This window comes from Canis lupus, chromosome 5 (genome assembly GCF_048164855.1).
Source record: "Canis lupus baileyi chromosome 5, mCanLup2.hap1, whole genome shotgun sequence".
NCBI classification, from domain to species: domain Eukaryota; kingdom Metazoa; phylum Chordata; class Mammalia; order Carnivora; family Canidae; genus Canis; species Canis lupus.
Genome location: NC_132842.1, coordinates 54,104,742 through 54,132,033, shown reverse-complemented (window position 1 = coordinate 54,132,033; position 27,292 = coordinate 54,104,742). Strand labels below are relative to the sequence as shown.

The 27,292-nt window shown below is 47.9% G+C and overlaps 1 protein-coding gene across 6 annotated transcripts in view; it reads right to left on the bottom strand.

Annotated features, from left to right (window-relative positions):
* Positions 1 to 27,292, bottom strand: part of PIK3R1 (phosphoinositide-3-kinase regulatory subunit 1) — a 164,840-nt gene that overhangs the window by 73,814 nt on the left and 63,734 nt on the right. Inside the window, exons 1-2 of one of the 6 annotated variants that reach the window (XM_072826693.1) lie at positions 7,061 to 7,170; positions 5,656 to 5,783 (exon numbers count right to left, since the gene is read on the bottom strand). The exons of 1 other annotated variant lie outside the window; for it this stretch is intronic. The gene's annotated coding sequence lies outside the window, so the exon portion shown is untranslated. Of the gene's footprint in view, positions 1 to 2,765; positions 2,790 to 5,655; positions 6,267 to 7,060; positions 7,214 to 27,292 lie in introns of those variants that run through there. 4 more of the 6 variants (XM_072826691.1, XM_072826692.1, XM_072826695.1 and 1 more) reach the window with 4 other exon arrangements.

The window sequence follows — 27,292 nt, the reverse complement described above, 5'->3', positions numbered from 1 at the left end:
CCCTCGGCAACCACCGGGCCCCTGATCACAGCACACCTGTGCAGATGTGCATGTTCCTAAACAGGGGGCACTACACTAAGGAGAGGCCCCACGTCTGGTCCAGGTTTTACAAACCTGAAAACTGTGTGGATGTCAGCCTGAAGCTAAACCTGTGCCCCACCCCCAAAAGAAAAGACTCCACAAGGAGCCCGATGACGGAGGGTAGCAATCCCCAACCCAGGTGCCAGAGACCTACATGATTATGAATTCCTACCCCCCACTGTTTTTAAAAGGAGAACCTTACTTTCTGTGTGAGAGGAATCCCGTACAGAATTCTGGGCCTGCATCTGATTTTAAAAAACAAACAATAAAAAAACAAAACCCCAAATCAACAAAAGCCCTCATCTTCTACGATGCTAGGATTATAAGAACACACCATTCATGTCTTCTGTGACTCCACGATGTCAAGGCCCGGAAGATCAATCAAAACAATTCAAGGTTGGCCAAAAGTCAGTGCCAACTAAGTGGATGGAGAGCAACCTTGTAAGAGAATGGAGAGCTGACGAGTCATCTGGGCAGAGACTGCACAGTGTCCCGTGGCAAAGTGCAGAGAGGCCTTGGCCGGGGAGGAGGCAGGCACATGCCCATCTCGATGACTGTCCCCTTCACCGTGGTCATCGTGGAAGTGCCGCATGTGCTCATCTACTCAATCCTCATCTAACGCGTGGTGGGAGCCCTGTGTACTAACCCCTAAACCATTAGCACCTACTGCGGGTTAGGAACTGCATGCGTATCAGCAAGTTCAATACTCAGCAGAGCCCTGAGGCAGTGCTACCAGCATTCTCACCTCGCACAGGAGGAAACTGAGGTGCAGAGAATTTAGTACCTTGGCCATGATCACTAAACTCAGCAATGGAGAGGTGGAATCACAATTCTCATGCAAGAAGTTGGGTTCCAAGGCCACCGCTTTCGCCATCACCAGAATCTACTGCCCAAATTCACCTTGCTTTGATGACCAAGGACAGCCCAGGTAGGTCCACGGGGTCCACGATGCAGGTACTTTTGCCTGCACCTTCTGACCCCTCAGCTTAACCCTAAATGTCTGCTTTTTATTTACTCTCTGTAAGGGTGGCCTGGTAGTGTTTGTGGCTCTTTTACAAACACACCTGCCCAAAAAAAGCCACCACAACTTGGCAGCAGTTCCATCGAGTTCAGGGCCCAGTATCTTGGACAATGCAAATTTTTCTTTCAAAGAGACTTCAGTAAAGCGCCTCCTTGCCAACGAAGTCTATAAACTAGTGAATGAGAGGATACTGGGCACATCACTTCTGGAAGGCTGCCCACTTCTGGAATCCTGCCCACTTCTGCTCTCCGAGCTGAAGCTTTCTGCCACCTGTACTCCTCCTGGCATTTAGGCCCCCCTCCCGATATCCCAGACCCCGACTGCACGGTTCCTAACAGCTCAGCTCCTCCACAGGGGAATACGCGAAGCATTAATTCACAGTCACAAAAATTATCACATCTAGACAACTGGCCAATTCCCTTTTTTTTTTTTCCTCTCACCTTCAAGTTCTCCCCAGGACTGCAGAAGGCTCAGCAGCCTCAGACACTGCCAGTCCCTGGGCAACGTAACCCTCCCAGGATCAATCAGGAGCCTGAACTACCGAGGTCCACAGGATATATGTGGCCCAGATTCACAACACTATGCCTCCAATCTCTTTGGCTACATTTACGGGTCCAAGGAACTACTTCCACCTAGCTCCAACATAATTGTTAACATAGTAAGGGTTTTGTGTGTGGCTAATACCCACCCGTCCATCATTCACTGTTTTCAAATAAGCAATGTGGATTTTAGGATCTAGGAGCCAAGCTGGTGCATATGTAAGTTATTGTAACAAAAGAGATAAAGGAATCTTATAAACAAATAACTAACTTACTCTTACATAACATCACATGCAACAGTTAGAAATTTCTTTAAGGGTAACTACTGTGTTCTAGTCTTTCAATCCCTTTAAAGGCTGCCTGCCTGCCACACCACTAATCAATGTATATTTTCACAGAAGATACTGTGCCATTCTTATTTTGTTCCTCAGAATAAAGTTGTGTTTGATGCCTGACAATCAGCAACCCGTGACTTCTTAACATACAAGGGCCTGGATGTGAATTTTCAATTGAACCCTCTAACCCGCAGGCATTCTGGCAAAGAACCAAACCAAATTCTTTGAAAAGTCCTCTGACTTTGCTAACTTACTCATTCTCCTTTTACAAAGGACAAGGATTTAGCAAACTTGGTGGCGAGACAGGGATACAGGATATTTTTAAATCACTTTAAATCAATCAGGAATTCACTCCAAGCATACGATTCTATTCCTGTGATTAAATGAGCAGCTTGGTACTGGGTCCCAGCACACACTGGGTCTACATCTCAGCTGCAAAAACCATGGAGGCTTCCTGGGCCCTAACCCACACTTGCCTACCTTCTACTTCTCCATCCTCCCTAGGCTAGCTCTGAGTCCAGGGCAGGCTCTCAGCCTAAATTCAGAGTCCTAAAAAACCAAACCATCATTGAAAAATCTCTTCACCTTTCTGGGGCACCTGCGGGGCTCAGTGGGTTCAGCATCTGCCTTCGGCTCAGGTCCTGATCCCAGGATCCTGGGATGGAGCCCACTTTGGGCTCCTAGCTCAGCAGGGAATCTGCTGCTTTCTTTGCCCCTCCTTTTGCTCATGCGCGCTCTCTCTCTCAAATAAATAAAATATTTTAAAAATAAAAATAAAAATCCCTTCACCTTTCAAATACGGTGTCCTGGACATCATAAAAATCCAAGTTAGAGCGAAGTTAGATCAACTCTAAAGTAATGAGAAGATTAGTGTAAGCACTGAGCTTCAGATGCAGGCAGCCATCCCCATCCCTGTCGGGATTTTTAACCTTGGGCAAGTTACTCAGATCTCTCCGTGGCACAATTTTATCATTTGTGAAACACACAATAAGCAAACCTACACCTCCCAGGGTTACTAGGAAGATTATATGAAATTGCGTATGTAAAGTACTTAGCTCTGTCTTGATAATTAGAGCTTAATATAATTAACACTACCACAGTGTTTACTAGGGGCCAGCCGCAGCTCTTAAGACTTTTGCACAGATGGACTCAATGAACCCTTATGCAATGACCATCCCCATTCTGCAGATGAGGAAACAAGCACAGAAAAGTTAAACAATCTGCTTGATGTCACACAGCTGTGTCATTACTGCCACCATTACTACTGTCGTCACTACTAGTATCCAGCATCTCTTACTGCCAAATATACAATTCATATTTGAAACAGAAATATTTGCTAGGATTTTTTTTTTTTTGCACTGCTTCTAAAAGCTTGCAAATTCTTGTAAAGGAATCCTCAAGTTAGCCCCAAATTAAACTCTCGGCTGTCCCTTTAACTCCTTTTTCAGAATTAAGAGAGACAAAAAGGCTGCCTGTGGACTTTGCCCACCTAGTTGTCTCTGAGCCCCAGGGAGAGGGGTGGCTCCAGAGAGGTCAGGGCAAAGGAAACAGGGGAGGGGCCAATGCTGCTCTTCAACAGGGTTAGGTGGCTGCTCCCTAGCTGCCCTCATGGAGGAAAGAAAAGGTCCTCCAGGGACTAAAGGTAGCTGCCGCCTGAGGTTTCAGCCCTAGCTCCTGGGGGGCACTGGGTTCAGGGTCTGGACCATGAGGTCCAGCCAGGAAGGGGAGGGACAAGGCTTGCCTGCACAGGCACCTCGCTTTATTAACTCACTCTTGAACACTGGGGGAGTCTCCTCACACTTCGGCCAGTACCCTCTGGGGGTGATCCTTAACCAGAACCTATTTTGACTACCGGTGCCTGTGGGTATGTATTTGGTTTACTTTAAGGAAAACAATGCTGGGAGGGTAAAATCTCCAAAGATGTTTTTATAGCAGTATTTTTTTTTTCAGCAAAAACTATGCTATGCTCACTGTATACATGGGGAAAGAAAAAAAAACTAACATAAGCCAGACAAGTTTATGAGTAATTACGTCGCCTATTTTTCAGCTCATTTGGCATAATGCACGTGAAATGGCCTTTAATCGCCATTCTTCTAGGCAAATAATTCCAGTAAGAGAGATGGCTGAGGCATAGCAAGAAATTACACTGATGTAGGTGGAGGAGCCAGACAAAAAAAGCAATAAATAATATGAATATTTTAAAAATTACTTACAACCAAGTTTCTGATTAAAAATTTATAGAATTTATCTTGTGCCTTCTAAGGTAAAAAACTGAATTGACAAGCCATTCCTTCCACTGATAAGAAAAAACCTCATTTTCTGAGAGCTTCACTAAGAGGCTCCATTCTCTTGAGTTCACTGGCAAATCCCTGTGCCCTTCCAAACAGAGAGATCTGTGGGGAGCCTGTCTAAAACGTGTAACGTACAGAGAAAAGCACTTTCCATTTTCTTCTGCATGGTGTATGCCCACAGGTGAGAGAATTAAAAACAAAACCACAAATGCAACCATTATCTCAGCTTTTTATCACATACCTGACCATAAAATCAGTTTCTTTAAATATGCTCATTCATCATCTCTTTATTAAATACAATGCATTCTGGAGATCACAAAATGCAAACACAACAAAAGGTGAACTGAAATTGTCCCTGTTTTAATGAGCAAGTGGACAATCTTTCAGAGTGGATATCTTTTTAGAACCTGATCCCTGAACTACCTAAGAAAAAAAAGACATTCTAACCAACACGGTACCTTTAAAATTACACGGAATTCGTGTTAAAGTATAATTACACGTATGGTCACTTTTAATAACACGAGTTTTGGGTAGCTGGTGTATGTTTGCATTTAAGATACAAAACTCTTCAAAACTCGGCATTTCCAGGAGATAAATGCACACATACTACAAGGCACCACTACCAAACCAGAATATGTATTCACTATAACATATCTGTATCACTTCTGTCCCCCAAAAGTAACTTTATGCTACGGGGATTTCCTGATCTTAATAAATAGAAATTTCGAAAAATGGTTAAGACAATTAATTGATGGGAAGTGAAGTGCTTTTTCACACTATCAGCATCACAGATGTGAAGACACAGTGATAATATCATTTTACAAAAGCAGATAAAAGAGTAGACATGTGTACACTAGAGTTCTGTTATGCAACTGACAAGAACAGGTTCCAAATCAAGATGGAAGTTAAAAAGCAAAAGCACGTCACACTTGGAAAGCCAATATGATATACCGGTATATTCCTTCCAATCACCGAAAAACCTATACACATTGTCATGAAAAAAATGATCACTATCTACGACCTACCTGCAACTGGCATATAAAAGCTGAAGAGGCCAGCAGTGACACAACCCAACAATTCTGCAAAGCAGGTAGTTTCCTCTACTGACCTTTCCAGTAAAAAAGCTTGATTCTGAACCAAACACACCTTCTCAAACTTCTGAGGGACACCACCCCCGCCCCTCAAACTAATCGTAGGGTATTTTCTTTGTAACAACGAAAAACACTTGCTCCCCCAAGTGTAGGCAACTTCTGTTTCTAAGAAACTACCCTCTACTGATTTTTAGCTGTTTTATTTCAAGAACAGTGTAACCTATCAAAACCCATATGGGGAGGAGGTTCTTTTTTTAAAGATAAAAACCCATCTGTGGCCTTCTGGGGAGAACTCACCAAATTCCCAATGATTCCCACCTTGAAGATCCATTACCGTATCAGCATGCCTTAGAAATGAACTTGTCTTCTCCCGTCTTCTCCCATCTTCTCTACCCGTCTTTAAAGTTGCAAAACGCGACCCAAAGCTAATGAAACATTAAAATAGAATCCAACATAAAAGCCCGGGTCAATAAGCTTGGCGAATGTCCCGCCTCATAACTAAAAACTTGAACCTCATTACACTGAAATGACAGTCTTCTGCTGCACTCAAAACCCGGAACTGCTTTATCCAGTCCTACTTCGCACTGAATGACAAAGAGGAGAGGAACGGGACAGAAAAAGAAAATAGAAAAAATACCAAAAACAAACAAACCCAACGTGTCGCTTCCAAAGCCCCCAGATGAAGAATAAACTCAAACCACCAAAGGTGCTGCAGCTCCACCGGGGATTAACGGGTGGAGGGAGACCTTTTTGATATTAATAGCACTCAGGGAAGCCGAAGACTGTCCCCCAGGTCCAGCTCACACGCGCTGTGCACTCGTGTGACAGCCCTTCCACTCCCACCCTCGCATTTCGGGCTGGAATTCCGGCCACCGGCGTGTGGATCCCGGGGACCCGTGGGGTCGTGCGGAGCGGCCGGCCTGGGCTCCCCGGGGCTCTTTGTCCTGGGATCTGCGGGGCACCTCCTGCCCTGGGGGACCGAATGCCAGGGTTGGGTGGCCCGACGGTCCCCCACGACGGCCCGGCCCTCCCCGGCCGGCTCCAGGGCGCCGGGCAGCTCCCTCCAGGCTCTCCCCGCGCGCCCGGGAGCTGGATTTCCGGGCAGTTCCGAGGACCCCGCTCGATGTGAGCCTCCTGCGACCGGCCCAGGCCCGGCCGCCCCAGACGCCCCGAGGCGCACTTCCCCCACCCCGGAAGACGAGGCCGGCAGCTCCGGAGGGCGGGGGCTCGGGGCGAGCTCCGGGGACCCCCGCCGCCCCGCGGAAGGGCCCGGGCAGCGACCCCGCTGCAGCCGGAGGACGCGGGGAAGGCTCCGCTCCCGCCGCTAACTCCAGGGCAACGGGCTGCGCGCTCTCCTCGGTGAAGGACCCCGGAAAACCGCAGCCGGCGACCGTAAGGATCCTCCCAAGTGCGCGGGAGCGGAGGGGTGCGGACGGGCCCCGCAGCGCCCGCAACTCGGGGCGCTCGGAGCCCGGCGGCGTGCAGGGCCAGCGCCGAACAGGGCCCGGGACTCGGGAGCTCGGGGGCGGCCGGAGCACGCAGGGCCGGGCCGCGAACCCGTGAGGCCGGCGGCCCGCTTCCCTCCCGGCTCGGCTCTGCAGCGGCGGCGGCTGGTGACAGGAAGAGAGCGGCCGCCGCCGCGCGCACGCACGGCCTCCCCCTCCCGGGCGCACACACACCCGGACCCGCCGCCGCCGCCTACCTCCCCCGCCGGCCGGCTTCCTTCCTCCGCGGGGGCCCGGGCTGCAGCGGCGGCGGCCTCCGACGCGCCTCTGACCCGGCCCCGACCCGCTCGCCGTCCCCGGTCCGAGCGCGGCGCCTCCGACCCGCTAGCCCGCCGCGCTCGCCGCGCCCGCCGCCTCCTCCGACTCCGCTGCAGCGGCCCGAGCCGCCAGCCCGTCCGCCCGCCTGTCCGCCCGCAGCTCCAGCGCCCGCGGCCCGCCCCGCCCCCGGCCCGCCCCGGCCCCGCCCCGCCGCCGCCCCCGCCCCGCCGCCGGCCCCGCCCCCGCCCCCGCCGCCAATCAGCGCGCGCGGCCCCGCCCCCTCCGCTGGCGCCGCCCCCCGGCCGCTGCCACTCACCGTGCGGGCCCGCGGGACGGCGGCCGGAGGGGCGGAGCTCGGGCGCCGCCGACCCTTCCTGCCGCCCGCCCCGCCGGCCTTCCGCCCCCCGCCCCCCCGCCGCGGGGATGCCCCGGGCACCCGGGCCGCGCGCTGCCTCCGCCGGGAGCGCCTTGCTCCGCGCTCGCCCGCCCCACGGCCGCGGCCGGCGTGTCCGGGCCCGGAGGACGTGGAGGACGAGCCCCGACCTGCAGGCTGCGTCCCTAACCGGGGCGTCGGCAGACGAGCCCCCAGCGCCCAGCGGAGTGCCGGCGGCGGGGACGCCCCGTGGCGCCCGGGGCTGAAGGCAGGGTTGGACCCGGAGCCGGAGGGGCGGGCGCCGCTGCCCGCCGCGAGCCCCTGCAGCCCGCGCCGCCGCCGGGAGCCAGGCGGGCCCGCGGACAGGGAAGCGTCTGCGGACGGGGGCGCGCGCCGGCCGGTGCCTTCCAGCCTCGGCTCCGCCAGCAGATGTGCGGCGGGCGGGCGGACCGCGGCCCCTCTCGCTGCTCAGGGTGCGGGCAGTGCAAGCTCCCGGGAATTACAACGTCCCGAAAATCTGATGTCAAATGCAGGTTCTTCCACCAAGAATCATTACTAAGTTGCTAAAACAACAACAACAACAACAAAAACAAAAAACCCTGAAGTTGGTTCAGACCTAACAATGAGGCCAAGGTGGAAGGCCAACAACCTGTGTTAAGTCTGCCCTTTACTCTTAGGCTGGGTAGGGGTCTGCTTTTTAAACCTCTATTCCCAGATTCCTCTATCAGCACTTCTGAGCCCTTTCTACAGCTCTTAATTTTCTTGCAAGGATATTCTTTTTTTTTTCTTTTTCTTTAACAAGCATTTAGACTTCTGTCAAACCCTGAACTTGGTGCTTTTATTCCTGTGGGTGTCAGAAGTAAAGAATATCCTGAAACCTGAGTATCGTCCAAAAATAAAATCATTTTTAAAGGCGACTCACACTCTTAACAGGAAAGTGAGTCCTACTTGAGGTTTTGGGTCCTGGCCTTTCTGTAACTCCAACGGGTCTCTTGTACAGACAGAGAAATAGAGAGCTACCTTCATGTTTAAGAATCCACTTTATCTAAAAGTTCACCCAAGCCGTGGCCTTTCCACCTACTCTATGAAATGAAGGGCCTCATGTGTTGTTTGCCTCCGCTCCATAAGTGAAGCGTCTCACCCTGTAGAATTACTTTGACCCAACCCAATAAGTTGAGCTGTAACTGCTGTGATGTTTAGTTTCCTTTAGGCTTTCATCTGAAGAAACCTTGCCAGCCGCCTCCTCTTCTGACACACGATGAGTTCCTGGAAAGGTACTTATGTACCGTTAGGTTGGGGATCTATTCCCCTCAAACTTAAAAAAGCATGAAATCTTTAATTGAGGTCCCTTCCTTTTTATTTTTAAAGATGGTCTTCAGCAATTTATATTTAATATTTTCCATCGCACTGAACCACAGAGCCTAAGTCCAAAGAGTGTGCCTTGGGAGGACAATGGGGCTCTCTTTTTGACAAACTCAGTAATTTCAGTCTTTGTTTCATCCATATTGACATCTGCCCCCCGTATCACTAACATTAGCTTTCTTAATTTTCATTTTCCATCGATTTCTATGAAATAATAAAAAGCAACAAAACACCAGTACTCAAACTTTAAAGTAAACCTTTTTCCTGAATAAAATCTTTTTTTTTTAATTTTTTTTTTAATTTTTATTTATTTATGATAGTCACAGAGAGAGAAAGAGAGAGAGGCAGAGACACAGGCAGAGGGAGAAGCAGGCTCCATGCACCGGGAGCCCGATGTGGGACTCGATCCTGGGTCTCCAGGATCGCGCCCTGGGCCAAAGGCAGGCGCTAAACCACTGCGCCACCCAGGGATCCCTCCTGAATAAAATCTTATCTGGACTTGCAAGATGTAACTGGGATATGAAGCCACGTGGTGAGGTCAAGAAGAACCTCTAAGGTCTTTGTGCAATCCACGTTATTCTCTCCTGGGGTGTGTTGCAAATGCATTTTCTCTATCCTTACTGAATCAGAAATGCTGGGGCTGGAGCCTAGCAATCTTTTTAAATAAGCCTTCCCAGTAGTCTCAGGGAAGCTAAGGTTTGGAAGACTTTGCTCTGGGCCTAGGGCATCTGGGAACACAGGCTGAAATCCGCTGCAAGGAAATGCTCAAATGGGCCCAGAAACACCACCCTTCCATCAGTAGCAGCCAAAGGCTTGGCTGGCAGGTGGTGCCACCACCAAAGAGCTCAAGGTGTCAGAGGATGTACAATTTCCCAAAGGAAGACAGGGATGTCATATACAACTGGCAACTGGAAGTCAGACCTAAGAGAGACAAGGACCCCCAAGCACCCTGAAAGGCTTCCAGCAGCCACAGCAAGCTAAGTGTCCTCTCCAAAGTCGACTGGTAGGATACCCTCATTTGCCACCATCACCCAGCTACTGTAATAAAGTGAGGGCTAGAATACAATTCCTTCAGACTCTAAACCCAAGGATGTAGTTTAGAATTCAAAAAGTAAAATAAAACAAATACAACAAATGCCTTAGAACCTTACTTCTCAACAAGACGTCCAGAGACCAGCAGCGCTGACACCATCTAGGAGCGTGTTAGATATGCAGCATCCCAGGCACTATCCCGGACCTACTCAGCCACAATCTGCATTTTAACAAAATCCCCAGGTGACTGATGTGCAATTTAAAGTTTGCAATGCTCTGTCTCAGCAGGGGTCCTCAAATCTGGCTACAGCACTTGTAACTGCCTGGGGAGCTTTCACAAATCCCAATGCCTTGGTCTGTACCCCAGAGAGACTATATCAAAACCTCTGTGGGCAGAACACAGGCATCATTGTGGCCTTTGTAGTCCCTCACGTGGTTCCAATGTGAAGCCAGGACTAAGAACCACTGCCCTGGGGGACCCAGGTAGCAAGGTAGCAAGGTCATCAGGAAAGCCAGCTGGGAGAGACCGGAGCACGAATGACTGGGCTTATGGGAAGCAGCTGGTACTAGCATACCACACAGGAACGTGAGCCCAGATTTGCAGACCTTCTAATTCTCACAGAGAAACTGGAAACCCAAAATCTGATTGGCAATTTCTCAATTACTAAGTGCTGGTGATTAATTCAGCATTTTTTGAAACCTAGGTTAGGCCACATATGTGCGATGACCACCAGTTTATGGTCAATTATGGTTTAAGTGGACCTCAATCAGAAAAAGGACACCCAAGAGGACAACTAACTTGTTGGAAAGTCAAACTGCTGGTCTACAGGCCCATGTATTTTCAGTCTTCTGTTTTCTACGGCACCAAACATTGCAGGCACTCAACCGCTGAGAAAGGGCAGTGGGTGAGATCCCTGTGCAAGCCACACTGGGGCCCAACACTAAGAAATTTGGCCTATTATTTTAATTCTTCCTCTCTCCTGCCTTGGTAACTGAAATGCTTGGTAGGGTGGTGGTGGGGGAGTGTCAAACCTTGTATTACTTAGCTTAAGATCTTCCACTATTGTGGGTTAACTAGATTAAACACATACTAAAAGAAACATGAAAAAAAAAATGCTGGAAAGCTTCCAAGCAGAGAATTCATAAGGCCACCAGTACTATACTTCCTGTTCTGTTGTTTCTGAGCTTGAACAAGCTGTTAACCATGGTGAAGTACTAGAAAGAGTGGCAACTTCTTGATTGTACCCAGAGAACGTGCCCGATCATAATCACCTGTACCCCAAGTTCTCTGATCATCATCTGTTCTCTGGGCATCCCTGTCTAACCCTCATAAACTGTTGGGAAGAAGACTCAATAAGTCAACCAGTATGAAATGCAACTGAATGAGTCACTTTGATTAGTAGTGTCGGTTATATTTTACTCAGTATCTGCTCTCAAAATCCCTTGAAATAAGAAGCTGGCCTTAAAAAAAAAAAAAAAAAAAAAAAAGGTTACACTATAATAATCTCAGAGTTGATAAAATGTGAAACACAGAAACAAATTTTTGTGTAGTTATTTTCTTGAATTCAAGGACAGCTTCTTTTTATTTTTGTGTAACTCCAGCAGCTAACAGACTGCTTGGTACATAGTGGGCACTCAGCAAGGGAGAAAGGGCTGGAAGATTCAAGGAAATGCAATACAAATTCCTGTATTTGTGATTGTTGAAACAATAGTATGCAAGTGTGATTCAGAAAGAACCTCTGAGAGTCTGAGGAAGTCAGAGCCAGATTTGGGGACAGAGTGAAAGGCCCCCAGGCTGCCAGTCTATAACTGGTGCTAAAACATCAGCAGGCATGGAACAATGAGACAACCACATGCAAAGAAAAATGAACTTCAGTACTGATAGCCACCATATAAAAAATTGACTGGAAATGGATTAAAGACCTAAAAATTTCAGAGCCTACAAAATTCCTAAAAGAGGGTATTGATTTAGAAAAGATTTCTTAAAAATTAGGACACAGAAAGCATCAACAATCAAAGGAAAAAAAAAACGATAAACTGAACTTCATCAAAATTGAAATGTTTGGGGGCATCTGAGTGGCTCAGTTGGCTGGGCATCCAATTCTTGGTTTCGGCTTAGGTCCTGATCTCAGGGTCATGAGATTGAGCCCCCACGTTGGGCTCAACGGTCAGTGTGGAGTCTGATGGAGACACTCTCTCCCCCTCCGACTGTCCCCCTCATTTGCTTGCTTGCTCTCTCTCTCTCTCTCAAAATAAATAATAAAATCTTTAAAATAAAGCTGAAATCTTGTGCTCTTCAAATGACACCTGTGAAAATAAAAAGCCACATCTTGGGAGAAAACATCTACAAAATGTATATCCAACAAAGGACCTGTATTGAGAATGCATTAGGCGCTCTCACGGCACACTAATGAAAAGAAACAACACAGTTTTTTAAAATGGAAAAAGATTTAAACACTTTACCAAAGAAGATATGCGAATGACAAACTCAAGCACAGAAGCTAAACATCTTTAGTTATTAGAGAAATGCAAATTAAAACCACAAGAAGAGACTCAAACAGAAAGTTGCCAAAAGCCAGAAACAACCCAAGTGTTCGTCAACTAAAGAAGAGATGAACAAACGTGGTATATGTGCACCCAATGGAATAGTACGTGGCCATAAAAAAAGCACGGAGCTCCGATCCATGTCACGATGTGGATGAGCCTTGGAAACATTCAGTGTAAACTCTGGAATATTTCCTCCCGGCTTTGGAAAGCCTCCTTGAAATGTCCTGGGCGCCCAGCGGAGTATACCTCCCATCCCTCCCTGGGAAGCAGCACGTCTATACCTCCCGCCCCAGCAACCTTCTCCTGGGGGCTGTCTTCCTCTGCCTTCCCGACACTCCTTGGCATGGGCTCTGTGAAGCTACCTCACTTTGATTAAAAATCTTTTACAGAGCTTACGGGACACCTAGCTTTCAGCTCCCTGAACTAACATCACACTCCGGGCTTGCCTCTTAGGCACTAAAACAGAATCACCTTGCTTAGACTTGGTTGATACAAGATTTTCTTCACCACTATTTACAGGCTTTCCCTCTCTGTCTCTCTCTCCGTGACACACATACAAGAAACACACACACACACACACACACACGCTGCTACATCATGTGTTGTTAACAACAGATTTCTCTCTCTGAGTGCCACTTTTCCTCAACCTTCTGGAGCCACCGTATTCCAATACAAGCAACTCACTTAGATCCATAAGCATGTGCCAGTAGAGCTAAGAAAACAATCCTGAGACATTCTATTTTTTTTATTTGAAAATTGAGCTTGCATTTGAAGAGTGACAAGTGTAAATACAATGAGAAGCAAGCAAATAAAGTGGGGTTTTTTTGTTTTGTTTTTTTGCTGATTCGAATAACTGGAAATTTAACCCATGGTTGAGGATATTCCACACCCAAAGCTTTGAGCGCAGGCACAAATTGCAAGGGTGCTATTACAGCTGTCTGGGTAAAAGGATTTGCTTAAATATGCTCATGTTGGCCCTGCCAGCATAAAAATTAAGGGCAAAGTCATACCGATAGATAATGAGCCCTTTATCAAGGGAACTGTGTTGGACAATCTCACTGCTCAGAAAGAATTTTTCAAAAGAAACCCTAGCCTTTGTTCCCTCCACTGGAGGAGGTCCAGAACTGTCAGTGCTTCTGACAGAGCCTAGCCCGAGTATTCAGACAGCCTCGCAGAATAAAGGAAACCCATTACCATCAGCCTCCCCACGCCAGCTCCAAGCCCACAGCCTTGCCTCTGGGTCTTGCCAAGCTGTGTAGGCAGAGAAAACACTGCGGATCAGGTAAGGCTGCATTCTGACAGGACCGATCCTCCTAAAATCGGTTACGGTCTTTTATTTTAACACCCCAAGTCTTTGCTGGGTGGATACATCATAATGTTCACAAGGATTTCCTTTCCTCGGTGATGAATAAAATGCATCCTGAAGGAATGGATGAGCAGTCATGATTTAGGATGCTTTCTAGGTTATCGGTTTCTTTAGCCACTAATGTCTTCTGTTTTCGTTTTATGAAGGGAGCTGTGCTTACGATGGCTTTTGTGTTGGATTTCAACGTTTAAAGAGGACTTTCCCATGAATCGTTTAATATGATGCACTGGCCCTGGGTTGCAGACAGAGCACGCATCACAATTTCTGTCTTATAGATGAAGAAACAGACTCTCGAGGCCTGTGTGATGTGGCCCAGGTCCCAGTAGCAGGAGCAAATCTCCACTTGGGCCTCCCGCCTGAGGACTATGGTTCTTGCTGCCTCTGTGCTCAGTATCCCTCCCCCTTCCGTTAATGCACCCCTTATCCTGAATTTGTGACAGGCTGCTTCGAGGCAACTCTCCACTGCGATTATCCACTCATCTATCATCACTACCCATCAAAGAGAAACTCTGAAGAGCTCCCAGAGGATTTGGGTTCATCAACACAGAATTCCAGACCTCTGGGGCCACTCGAGCTCTCTCCTCGGGTAATCCTGAATCACAGAGCAGCCTGCTGCTTCTAGCGTACCCCCTCTCCTTTTCGGATACAGAGACCGAGGCCTAGAGAAGTTGGGTAACTACTCTGTGCTATAAATTTACTTGATGCTCCAAGCCACCAGCTCCTGAGTGACAGCATTGTGACAAGTACCTAAGGCTCCTTGACTTGGGCGCAGGCCTCACTGGGGTAGCTTGTGGCCTCACTGGTACCAATCCAGTTTAGCTAGTGCCTGGTAAATACTGGCCAAATAGAATAGGCACTGTTGAGTTATTAAAGATTTATGGTTCGTATACATGCTGGCAGGCCTGTCAACAATGCCCTTGTAAAGATGACTAATCTTGTGCATAACTTAGGCACTGTGCCACTTGAAAAGCCGGAGAAGCTATGCAGGCTGATGATGCAACCTAAGGCAGGACTTCTTCAAACCTGAAATGCCGTAAGATACTTGACCACACAATTCTGTGGCAAAGGTGGAGGCAATTCCTGTTATTTTTTTTCAAGATTTTATTTATTTGAGGGAGAACGAGCGAGAGAGAGGGGCAGACAGAGAGGCAGAAGCAGACTCCCCACCGAGCAGGGAGCCTGACACAGGGCCCTATCTCAGGACCCTGGCCGGGATCATGACTTGAGCCAAAGGCAGATGCTTGACTGACTGAGCCACCCAGTCATCCCCCCCCCGCACCTGCTATTTTTTAAATCACTGAATTTGATGAGAAAAAAAGATACATGTCCATTCCCAAGCTGTTTACCCAACTATGAATGTCAGCACACACACCCACATGCCCACCATACCTCCGTGCCTCAATCCATGGTGGAGCTCATTTAAATCATATCCTAATATTCCTCTCATTCAGGGAATATTCCCTCACCAATCCCTGTGCAATACTAAAATCCCAGGGTTACTAAGTCTGAAAAGCTCACTCTCTCCCTCACATGAGGCTCCCTGGCTTACAACAGGCTACCCTGCAGAAGGCTACAAGGCCATTTGTCTAGATTCAAAGCAGTATCATACAAGTGAGCACGAGAGCTTTTACTCTGAGGTGGGCCACGTTGATGTGCTTTTGCTCTGGTAAGAAGCTTTAGCTGTATCTAGGACTTTCCACCACCAGAAAGCTCAAGAATAGAGAAGTTTCCTTACAAGAATAGGTCTTTCTTCCCCCAGCAGGTGAATGGCTCTTGCCCTATGATCACCTCCCTGCAGAAGAGGTTGTTGGGCCAAGCTCATCAACAGAAACACAAAATGAGGTGGAACAGAGGAAGGACAATAAGAGTTAACAGCACTTATAAATTGAGCCTTGTGCTTTACAACACATCTGAATTCGTTGATTCCCCACAGCCACCTTAGGAGGTATGTCTAGTACCGTTTCTCTCACTGTTTACAGATAAAGGCATCTGGGGAGCACAGAAAGGTTAGGGAGCTGGGAGGGATGAGCTTTGAACTCAAGCAACTTGGTTCCAGACAACTTATTCTAAACTAGGGGGTTTACGTCGTTACCTTGCAGGCCAACTCCAGCCACACCTGCTTGTGTAAACAAGTCCAGTTGTCTATGGTTGCTTTCACATCACCACAGCACAGTTAATAGTTGCAACAGGGACTACATGGCCCACAAAGCCTAAAATATTTACTCTCTGGCTCTGTACAGAAAAGTGAGCTGACCCTTGTTCTGAATTACCCTGGGGAAGAAGAAGGACTGTCCATCTCACACCTTTTAAAGATGTTAAGTACACCTGGAGCCTCTTGTTATAGAAGCCAACAACTGAATATCTGGAGGACAGCTTAGCATCAATCTAATTCTTTCGTGTCTGATTTAAAGATGAGAAGACGCATCTGGGACAGGAAAAATTTTGCCCACCCTGAGTGATAACAGCAGAGCCAGGTCTAGAATCTGAATCTCTACCACACAGTTCTGCTGTGTCTGAGATAATTGTCAATTATCAATTAACACCTCAGCAGCAATTAGTTGAAAATGAGTTAAGAACAAGACTGGAACAAATTACAGGTACCATCTAGTAGGTGGAAGCCAAAGGGAAGTATAGAGAGACCAAAGGGGAGCAAACACAGTCCTTGCTGATGGAGGAGGAAGGCCACCCAAGGCCAACTGCACCTACTTCACAGCCTTGTCAGGAGCCAGTCCAGGCAGGGCTACTCAAGCCTGCCTGTACTCCCAGCCCCTGACTTCTCGCTCAACTAACAGAAATTGCCTACTGGACAGTCAAGAATCAAGGAGTTTATAAATGTTATTAACCATGTTATTCGGTTAGTCCTAACTTTACATTTCTTGAGGGGAAATTCCAAAGGTCACAAACACATGAAGTATAGGGTCTGCAAAGCGGGCCGTACCCTAGGAAGTCCGAATGCAAATACTGGGCCTGGTTATTTCCTAGTCATTTTCGACGCTCATTCATAAGAAAGCTCATGGAAGATCTTTATCTATGATCATTTTCATCACCAGTAATCTGCTCAGACCTCATTTTCATTTTGGAGCTTCCAAAGAACGCACTGTCAAAACCAGCTTCTTCATGACTTTTCCTCTAGCACGTTCTGCTTTATTTCTTAGGGAATAAAGTACATACTTTGCCCCAGTGCGACTGAAAGCTCAACTCCAGCTGCTTCTCTTTGGGCTTTGGGGAGTCTCAGCGTTAAGGAGATACTGAGGAGAATCAGAAGAGCTGGGCTGTGCTACATAATTATCCAACTACAGAAATGCAAATGATAGTTTTAAAATCAGTATGATTTCAGAGCTAGTGCCCTGCTTTGTTGAATCAGCTCAAAACTTCACAATCCAAATAATACACCAGTCTCCTGACGTTCATCACTATCTAATATAAAATTCTAGAAATCTCGGGAACTTCAGACGCCGTAACAACTGCAGTCTAGAGAGATGGAATATTTCGTAAAAATGATCAACCTGTTTGGAACTGCTTTCGCTTCCGTCTTGTGGTTCATTCCCTTGGTTGGGATGTAGTGGCCAACCTGTACTACTTGCCGAGCCCCTGCTTTTCCAGTACTTGCCATCCCTAGTCCTACCACGGTTCCCAAGGACTAGTCCAGGAGCACCCATGTCAACCACAGTGACGTGGGATCAATGAGTCAACGTGGGCCAATCCCAACTAGCCGCAGGTGAGCCAGCGAGTGCCTTCCCCGGGACTCTGGAGTCTGTGATGAGAGTCAGATTAGCTTCCCTGAAGTCTGAGCTCTAAACCAAGGGACCGACAAGCCAACAGCTGCTGATCCCTTCATGTGTGACAAGAAGAGGCCTGGGATCAGTTTGTGAGGAGAAGGGAGGCCAGAGCAGATTGGAAGAACGAGAGACCCTAAAGTCACCAGTTTGTGATTTTAGGTTTTCGTGGAACCCGGCTGCCAGTTCCTCTCTGTAACCTGCGTGACGCATCTATAGCCTCTTGGAATAAAATGTTCCTTTTATTTAAGCTTGTTGGGCTGCGGTTTCTGTCGGGCGGCACCAGACGCCTGAAGGACGGAGGAACGCCTGAAGGACAATTCCGAGGAGAGGAAAGGGCCACAACTTTGCTGGGAAACGTGAATCCACTCGGAAGGCTCGGCTGTGGGTCCCTGAACTGCTTCTAGGACGATCCGAGGCCCATCCATCAAGCCACTGACTTGGATTCAGTGGTTCGTAGTTTCCTGATGTTCCTGCTGCCATCGTTTTAGTGCATAACAAGCAGCAAGGGGTGGGGAGGCCCAGAGGAGAGAGAAGCAAGGAAAGGAGCCGACACCTGCACCTGCCGAAGCCCGTGTCCGCCTTCCCTCGGACCAGGTGTGGCTCTGGCTCTTGCTCGGCCTGAGGACAACCCCGCTGTCAGCCGCCGCGCCCCTGCACCGCTTCCCTCCTCGGGCTGCACGCCAGCCCCAGGCGTCGCATTGCACCCAACAGACTCGCCTACCGATCGACCTCTGTCTCTTCAGCTCCACTGCTGCTATTCCAACCCAAAGTCGCGCCACCCAGCAGCCACGGAACCCAGCTCCTTTCTCTCTCTCTCTTTTTTAAAAGATTTTATTTATTTATTCATGAGAGACAGAGAGAGAGAGAGAAAGAGAGAGAGAGAGACCCAGGCAGAGGGAGAAGCAGGCCCCACACAGGGAGCCCGAGGCAGGACTCGATCCCAGGACCCTGGGGTTACGCCCTGGGCCGAAGGCGGCCCTAAACCACCGAGCCCCCCAGGCCGCCCTGTCTTCTTTTGGAGAGCAGACCCAGCTTTCCCAACCCCAGGGTCCCAGCCCCGGAAGGCTTCTGAAACATCGATCCTATGATGACATGCCTCTCGCCCTAAAAGCACGTGGTACACGTGGTCTCTTTTAAACACCTTGTGTTTATCCACGAGTGGAGGGTCATGATTTCCAATCACCTGGAAGCTTTAAAAATGAAAAAACAAACAAAAAACCTACACTCAGGTCTCACTTTCAGGAGTTTGGATTTAATTTTCTGGAATGAGATTCTCTGGTCAGTGTTTCTAAAACGCTCCCCAGGTGATTCTGATGGGCAGCCAGAGTTGCGGAAACCACTCTGCGTGTGTAGGCCAAAATCCTTACCACGGGCCGGGCAGTCTCCGGCCTGGCTGACTTCTCTTCCCTCTCCCTGTGCCACGTCCCCAGCCTTTGTTCTCCGGCCACGCGGGCCTTCTTTCAGTTCCTCAAAATCCCCACACTCCTTCCTGCCTGGGTAGAGGGCCTCTAAGCAGGTTCATCCTCTGAGGCGTCCCCTTTCCTCCCCAGAGCTGCACCATGTACCACCACCTCCGGGAAGGCTCCCCTGGAATATTCGGCTAGGCCAGCCCCCCACTCTGGGCTCAGCACACTCTTCCTTTACACCCTAGTCACGGTGCCTCTTTCTACGACGTGTGAATGATCTGCGAGCACTGCTCGGCTTCCCCAGCAGAATTTAACCTCTGTGGAGGCAGAGACCACGTTTGCTCCGCTCACCTCGCCATCCCCAGCCCCCAACTCCACCTGTGAGAGAGGGCCCCCTCTTGATATGTGGATGAAGACCAATAAGAGAAGGGGGATATTTACTCAGAGCAGGCTACCTGGCTGTGGAAATTAAAATTCTGCGCAAAAAAAAATTTTTTTGATACAAAGGTAGCAAAAACTTCAAAGCATAGCCCAAGTCTTGAGTGGAATGCACAATACAATACTCCAAGGCGCATGTGGTTGAGGGCAGGTTGCATGATGGATGAGGGTGGGGTGTAAGAAAAATTCTGAGGACAGGTGACTGCAGGAGAAGCCTCTGCCCTCTGCTAAGTCTGGGCTTTCATTTCGTCCCCCTAGACCTCTGCCTGTGGCTCAAGAAGCATGTCCTGAAAGCAGGAAAAGGGAGCACTTGCCCAGCAGCCCTGCAGGGTCACTGGAGCCCACATGGCTTTGCCTGGGTGGCAAAGGTAGAAATCACCCCACTGGACACCTGGCTTGGTAGTTAGACGCGAAACTGGACTCCTCAGTTTCGAATCCCTGCAGGTAGCTCTGCTCCTTGCTTGCTGTGTGACCTCAGAACCAGGTACACGACCAGGCCTCTGTTCCCAGACTGTACCATAGGGACGATAACAAAACCTGCCTCACGGCAGGTATATAAGATTATATCATCTCTTTATCATGGTAATGACAAAAAAAATACGCACTCCAGCCAACAGAAGCATGAATTCTTGCTAACACGAGCCTTCCTCAGCCATCGTGCTTATAATTTTGTTCCTGCTCTAAGAACTCCACAAGGTTCCCCATTTTTGCTTCTGTGTTGACAGATCTGCAGTTGTAGATCTTCCACCGTGCAAGCCAAACCGTCTACTGTCAAATGGGGAAAAAGCTACCAGTTTCTGAATGTGATCAAAGTGCAACACACTGACGATTTCTGAATTTTAGATAAATCGTAACTGTGCAGATGGTGTGCTTCCCAACTCTGTGCACTGGAATGTCACTGCTGAGACTATCCACGAAGCTGTGCTAACGTTTCCATGACCCATAGGACCTCTACAGGCATGTCTGTCAGCTTCTGGAGTGAAGACAGAAAGCTTTCACCAACACCCCTGTCTTGGAGCGTCACAGAGGCAACATGCGACACAGAACATCCCCCTCCTTCTGACCCCCCCCACGATCACTGCAAATGCATTGCCAGAGACACGAACAAGGGGCATCCCATTTGTTCACGTGCTCTGGAATGGGAAGTGCTGAGTGCACGGTGACACCCGAAGGCTCAGAGAACTGGATATGTTACATATTTTGATAAAACGTGCTTTTTTAACCAGAAGATCACTTTTGTTACAACCATGCAAATTTCATCTACGATTCCAGTTTGACCAGCACTTGTCAGAGGGAGTGATGGTTCATTTTGTATGTCAGCTGGCCTGGGACGTGGGGTAGTCAAACGTCATTCTGGCTGGGTCTGTGAGGGTGTTCTGGATTGGTAGGCTGAGTAAAGCACACTGTCTCTCTCTGACATGTGTGGGTCCCATCCAGTTAGGTGAGGACCTGACTAGAACAAAAAGGCTCCCACCAGTAAGAGGCAGTTTCCTCCTCCTGAGTGGCCACCTTGAGCTGGGATGCTATTTTTTCCCTAGATTCAAACTATAACGCTGGCCCTTCCTGAGTCTTTAGCCTGTGGGCTTCGGCCTGGAACTATACTCCTGTTCTCGGGCTCTTGGACTCATAATGGAATTAAATCTCTGGCTCTCCTGGGGTCTCCAGTTTGTTGACCACAGATGTTGGGACTTGTCAGCCTCCATAATCACAAGAGCCATTCCTTATATTAAACGTCTTTCTGGGGACGCCTCGGTGGCTCAGCGGTTGAGCATCTGCCTTTGGCCCAGGTCATGATCCTGGAGACCCAGGATCAAGTCCCACATCGGGCTCCCTGCATGGAGCCTGCTTCTCCCTCTGCCTGTGTCTCTGCCTCTCTCTCTCTCTCTCTCTGTCTCTCTCTCTCTCTGTGTGTCTCTCATGAGTAAATAAATAAAATCTTTAAAAAAAATAAAAATAAATAAATGTCTTTCTAGGGACACCTGGGGGGCTCAGTGGTTGAGTATCTGCCTTCGGCTCAGGTCGTGATCCCGGGGTCCTGGGATCGAGTCCCTGCAGGGAGCCTGCTTCTTACTCTGCCTCTGTGTGTCTCTCATGAATAAATAAATAAAATCTTTTAAAAAATAAATAAAAAATAAATGTCTTTCTGTGTGTGTGTGTGTGTGTATACATATGCAAGTGTCTAGTTCTTGCACAGGCATATATTCTATTTGTTCTCCGGAGATCCCTGACCAAGGCATGGAGCTTAAGAGAAAGCCTTAATAAAGCTTTTTCCGGCTTAGCAACTTTGGGAGGCCAAATGCATGACTTTTTTTTTCTTGCTAACCAAGATTCAGAGGATTTTAAAGAAACACTCGACATTGTGCACATGAGTCACTGACTACACAGTGCGGAGGGGAACAAAAGGGGAATTAACATGTACGAACACTCACTCTAAGTCTGTGACTTCCACAAACAGCGACTTCATGAATTAAAGCAGAATCTACCGGCCTATGGAATTAGCTTAAGAGCAAGTCCTCATTCCATCACTCGTCTTGCCCGGTAAATATGGAATTTACGGAATTTACTAAATTGGAAGAGCCTCCGATAAGGCCCGGCCTGACACAGGCTAAGGCAGTAAGAGCCTTTTCTGGCTCAGGGAAGTCATAGAAACTTCAAAGGAGAAGGTGTGATTTCTTCCGTTGTTAAGTTACTGAATAGGGATGTTAAAAATGCTGTTCTTCTTGACAAAACTGCACCTTTGTGATGCAAAAAAGGTGGCTTGACGTGTTGCCTTCCTGACCCACAACAGCTGGGTTGGTGTCTTACCACATCACAGGACCACATGGGGTCACCCCCTGGAAATCCCACAGGCCCCTGTCACAGATTTATGCAGGCTCAGGGACATCTCCGTTTCCTGATGGGCAGTTTTGTAAATCACAGGAAGCCTTCCAGACTTAGCAATACCCCAGTGTAGAAACGACAAGATTTTCCTGGAAGACAGGAGGAAAGGGCCAGAGAGTTGGTTTTTCTGACCTGTATCTGAAGAAGGTGACTTGGGAGTCTCATGGCTCCCAGGTGCCATCTTTCTGAGACCTTCCTCTGTCTGACCAACAGAATGGATAGAAAGGCTGAGGAGGAAAGGCCTCTCGGCTCATCTCACTCAGCCTCATATATAAAAAGATCTAAACCTCAGTCACCCCCCCCCATTTTTGATAAAGTCATAACCTGACTGATGACGGACAAAATGTTTTATCTTTATCTTGGAAAAGATGCAATGGCTGGCATTTACAAATAGACACTCTACCTCTGTTATTTAGTTAACTCACTTAACTTCCCAGGACCTCAGCTGAACAACTGGAGTTGGGTAAGGAGGGCTGGGAGGGGGCAGGGGGTGGGGTGAGGCAGGCCTAGCCGGGTAGGAAGGTGGCGTGAAGCAGGCCTGGGGGGGAGGAGGGTGGGGTGAGGAGGGCCTAGAGGGGGGAGGAGGGTGGGGTGAGGAGGGCCTAGAGGGGGGGAGAAGGGGGGTGAGGCAGGCCTAGAGGGGGGGAGGAGAGTGGGGTGAGGTAGCCCTAGAGGGGGGAGGAAGGTGGTGTGAGGAGGGCCTAGAGAGGGGGAAGGGGTTATGAGAAGGGCCTGGGTGGGGGGAAGGGTGGGACCACAGGATTTCTGTGACTCTTTGACCTTTAAAAACCCATGCTTTTCTGTTATCTCCATATTACGGTGGTTTTATCGGCCTGATAAGCCTTTCAACTTATCGAAGGTAAAAAGCTGGTAGCCCACAAGTCACTTCTTTATTTGGATGGCAGGGTTCTGAGCTTGTCGGCCCTCTGTTTAGTTTAACAGATACTTTGGAGCATTTGCTAGAACACAGACCCACACTAGCTTCTGGATGCACAAACTTGTGGGGTCTGGAGGAGGATCCAGGCTACCGTTTAAGATAATACACACTAAGCTGTTATTCTCAGAGAAAAACACAGAAGCCCACAGAGGGCAGCCTAATAATGGCTTTGCTATTCCTTGCAACAAGAGGGGGCCAATCTTTGCAACTCGTTTGTGACCAAAGGAGTCTTGCAGCAGTGATGCTGTGTTGTGGCGGAGGCAAGGATGGAAGGTTCTTCTGGGACAATCACCGTGGCAGAAACCACCCACCACGTGGGAAGTCTGACTACCCCCCTGAGGCCGCTATGCTGACGGAAGGGCTCTGCTTACCACCCCTGCTGGCTCCCAGGGGACTCTTCAACTGTGGGCCTGGGAGCGAGCACAGGGCAGCTTGGGTTACAGCGGCCTCCCCAGGACCAGGCTGCAACAGCGCTGGCACCTGCCCACACTGAGCTCTTCCTGAATTCCCAGCCCCCAAGACTGGGAGAACTAAGGGGTAGTGGTAGCTACTGGTTTGGGGGTGATCTGTTATGCAGCAATAGCACCCAGAACAATATCCTCACCCAAATCACTCCTGAGATCATTAATCCAGATCGCAGTTACACAGCAACACTTCTACTACCAGAGGCTCCTCCAGTGGGTATGAAGTCCACACTTAAGGAGAGGAAGAACAACGGTACAAGGGACCTAAAACCTTCGTGAATGGAATCATGCAACGCTCTAAAATATCTTTGTCTTTTTAAAAACATAGCCTTGAAAAGTAGTCTTTGCTCAAACTAGAAACAGATCCACGGAACACTATATTCTGAAAAACAAACATTTAATAGAATTGAAACCGAGATGACCCCTTTTTAAAAATTTTATTTATTTATTTTTTGTGTGAAATCAAGATGACCCTTTGAATAACAACTACAGTTGTACTATTTCATATTATCAGTGCTCCTCAGGACAACTGATTTTTTTGTTTTTGTTTGAAAAAAAAAAAAAAGTCATCCTGAGTCTTTATTTACTCTAACCACAGTGAAACACATTCTGGCCTGGTGATCAGAGGAAAAATACAGGAAGGTAAGAATAGACTCTCTGCCTCCTACCCTTTCAGATAGATTTCACGGAAGAAGATCATTTATGATCTTCCCATCATAAATGCACAGATATTTTCAACACCATCAAGGGTCAAGTGCTCTAACTGAAGTGGTGAGTGGAGCATGAGGCATCTCCTAAAAAAGAGAGCTTCGTGACTTGATGGACCTGAAGCTTGCTGAGGACGCAGCTTCTAGTCACTGCAAAAAAAACAGCTCCATTTCAACAGGTGACAATTTAGGGGCCCACCTGGCACAGCAGCTAGCTGCTGACCTCACCTCTTCATTTTGGGTTCTCTATTTGCAAAGCTGTAATTATACCCCTGGCCTGCCTGTAACAGTCACTGCGTCAGTCGAGGGAGGCTGCAAACACGTTAAAAAAAAAAAAAAAAATCCTGAGACTTAAGAACACTGAGTCAGCTTTGCAAGTGTGAGGGTTTTCAAAATAAACTAAACTTTATTTTTAAGCTCATGTTTGAAATTTTGCATTCACTCTGGCCATATCTGCCTGTACGAGGGCCTCCCTTTGGTCACCTGAATTTTAATACTCACCATAAGAGCACAGTAAGCACATGTGTGTGGATAGGGGGGAAGGTGGCAGCAAATAAACATAAAACTCAGGGTCCTTTTGTGCTTGGAACTAACGAATGGAACAAGTGGGGCGACATCTGTTTACATGGTAGCACGAACCACAAATGGTATGGAAAGTCCTATATGAGAAAACAGCCCAGAAAATAAGGGGTCATCTTGATCAACAAATACACGATAAGCCTTCTTTAAATATCAAGTCCCATTATTAATCGAAATATACTTAGAAATATCAAAGTCCATCCAGTGCAAAATGTTTCAGGAATACTTCTTTTTAAATAAATAAATAAATAAATAAATAAATAAATAAATAAATAAATAAATAAATAAATAAAAATAAATAAATACATGCATACCTGTTTCAAATAATTTTGGGTCTTAAGCCCATGAGGAAAAAACATTTTAAAATACAGTTGCTTTTCTTTGCTAATCAAGTGTGCAAAGTCCCCCAGTGACATCTGTTCTCCTATGCTGTGAGGTCTCATTCTTCTCAACTTGGCTGCAAAGTTGCTTTCTCCCTGAGACCTTCTGATCTTCTGTGAAACCTCTTTGGTCTTCTGCCGGGCTCTGACTGGACTTCAACCATTTCTCTCCCTATGCAATTCCAACGCGGAGCTGAGATGGCTCCCTTCTATCCAGAGTCCTCCCTAGCCTGTGGCTGACGCACCCGTCTTCATACCCAGCGATGGCCAGGTGTGTAGCAGGTGCTCGATCGCTGCTGAAGGGCCTGTCCTTGCGTCTGCCTGCCATCACTTTGTTTCCTCTGCATTTCTCATATGTAATATATCTTTTCCTCTTAATATTTGTGATTTTTGCTGAAGTCTTTTGAGTTTTGCTTCTACAGTCCTTAATTAAAAGACAAGATCACTTCCGCTGCTGCAAGGCCTTGAGACCGCGGATGTGCACGAGAGCTGAGTCACTACCTCCTGTCTCTGCCTTTGCTCTTCACATCCACACCCCACCCTTGTGCTCTATTTTCATTCCTTCTTCTCATTTCCCTTTTGGAGCACATCTGAAGGTTGAAAAACGGGCCTCTTACTATTTACTTGTAGTTGCCAAATACTCCACTGAATCTGGCCACAATTCTTCAATTATTCTGAAGAAGGCCGTCTATCTAGTGCAAAATAAATTTCCTTGTGATCGCTAGTTATAAAAATCCTGTTTGATTTTGTTTAAGTATGACATGGTATATATAAAACTCTGTTCTGAACTTCTTCTGGCGACAAGACACATACGGTAAAAATATTCCCAAGTCCTTGCAAGTGATTTTTTTTTACAAGTGATTTTCTGAAGAATATCTAATGGTGTGGAAAATGGTCACCAAAAGTGGAAAAAAGCATGGTATAAAGTTAAGGAGAATTGGATTCCACTTAAGTATACTGAAAATATCTTTCTATCTGTGTATGTGCGCATATATGAAGACAGAAACGGAAATACATAAAAAATCAACACCAATTCAAGGACATGGGGCTTACACTTTCTTCCTTACACTTCTTTTCTGCATTTCTCAATTTATCACAGTTATAACATACTTTTCTATCACCAGAAAAAAAAAAAAACCCAAATTCTGACATGCTAAAGAAAGATAACTGAAAATATCAGAAACAGAACAGAGTGGACATTTAAAAGAAAACCCAGGGATCCCTGAGTGGCTCAATGGGTTTAGCACCTGCCTTCTGTGTGGGCCATGATCCTGGAGTCCCAGGATCGGTCCCATGTCGAGCTCCCTGCAAGGAGCCTGCTTCTCCCTCTGCCTATGTCTTGGTCTCTCTCTGTCTGTCTCTCATGAATAAATAAATAAAATCTTAAAAAAAAAAAAAAGAAAAGAAAACCCACGTTTTGCATTGTAGCCTGAGAGAAGGGAGGACCACAGGGGCATTTTACTGTAGTATTTTTTTTAATGCGTTCACTTTGTAAATTCTCAAGCATGGACAAGAGCATAGTAAGGTGTCAGGTGCCCATCGCTCACCCGTCTTACCCCACTAACACCCCACTCCCACGGTTCCCTCCTCTATCTTCCCCGTCCCCACTTTTTCTTCCAAGCACTTCTGTGTTGTTAGGGATTCCAGTCGTCCTTTCATTTGTTCGGATCTACTCTAAGGGGTCTCCCTCGGGTTTTCTCCTGGGGGTGGCTTCCAGGGCCGCCGAGCCTCAGGAGGCCCGCCCCGAGAGACAGCACCTGGTGTCCCCAGGCCTGTGCCCGGCACCCCCCGCCCCCCCCCCCAGTGTATCCTCCCCGGGGCCCTGCGAGCCAACACCAGCAAAAGCAAAGGGACAGGTATGTACTCAACTCGCTCCTGTCCGTGGGTCAGAGAACAGGCTTTGGGGCCCAGGAGGGAGCCA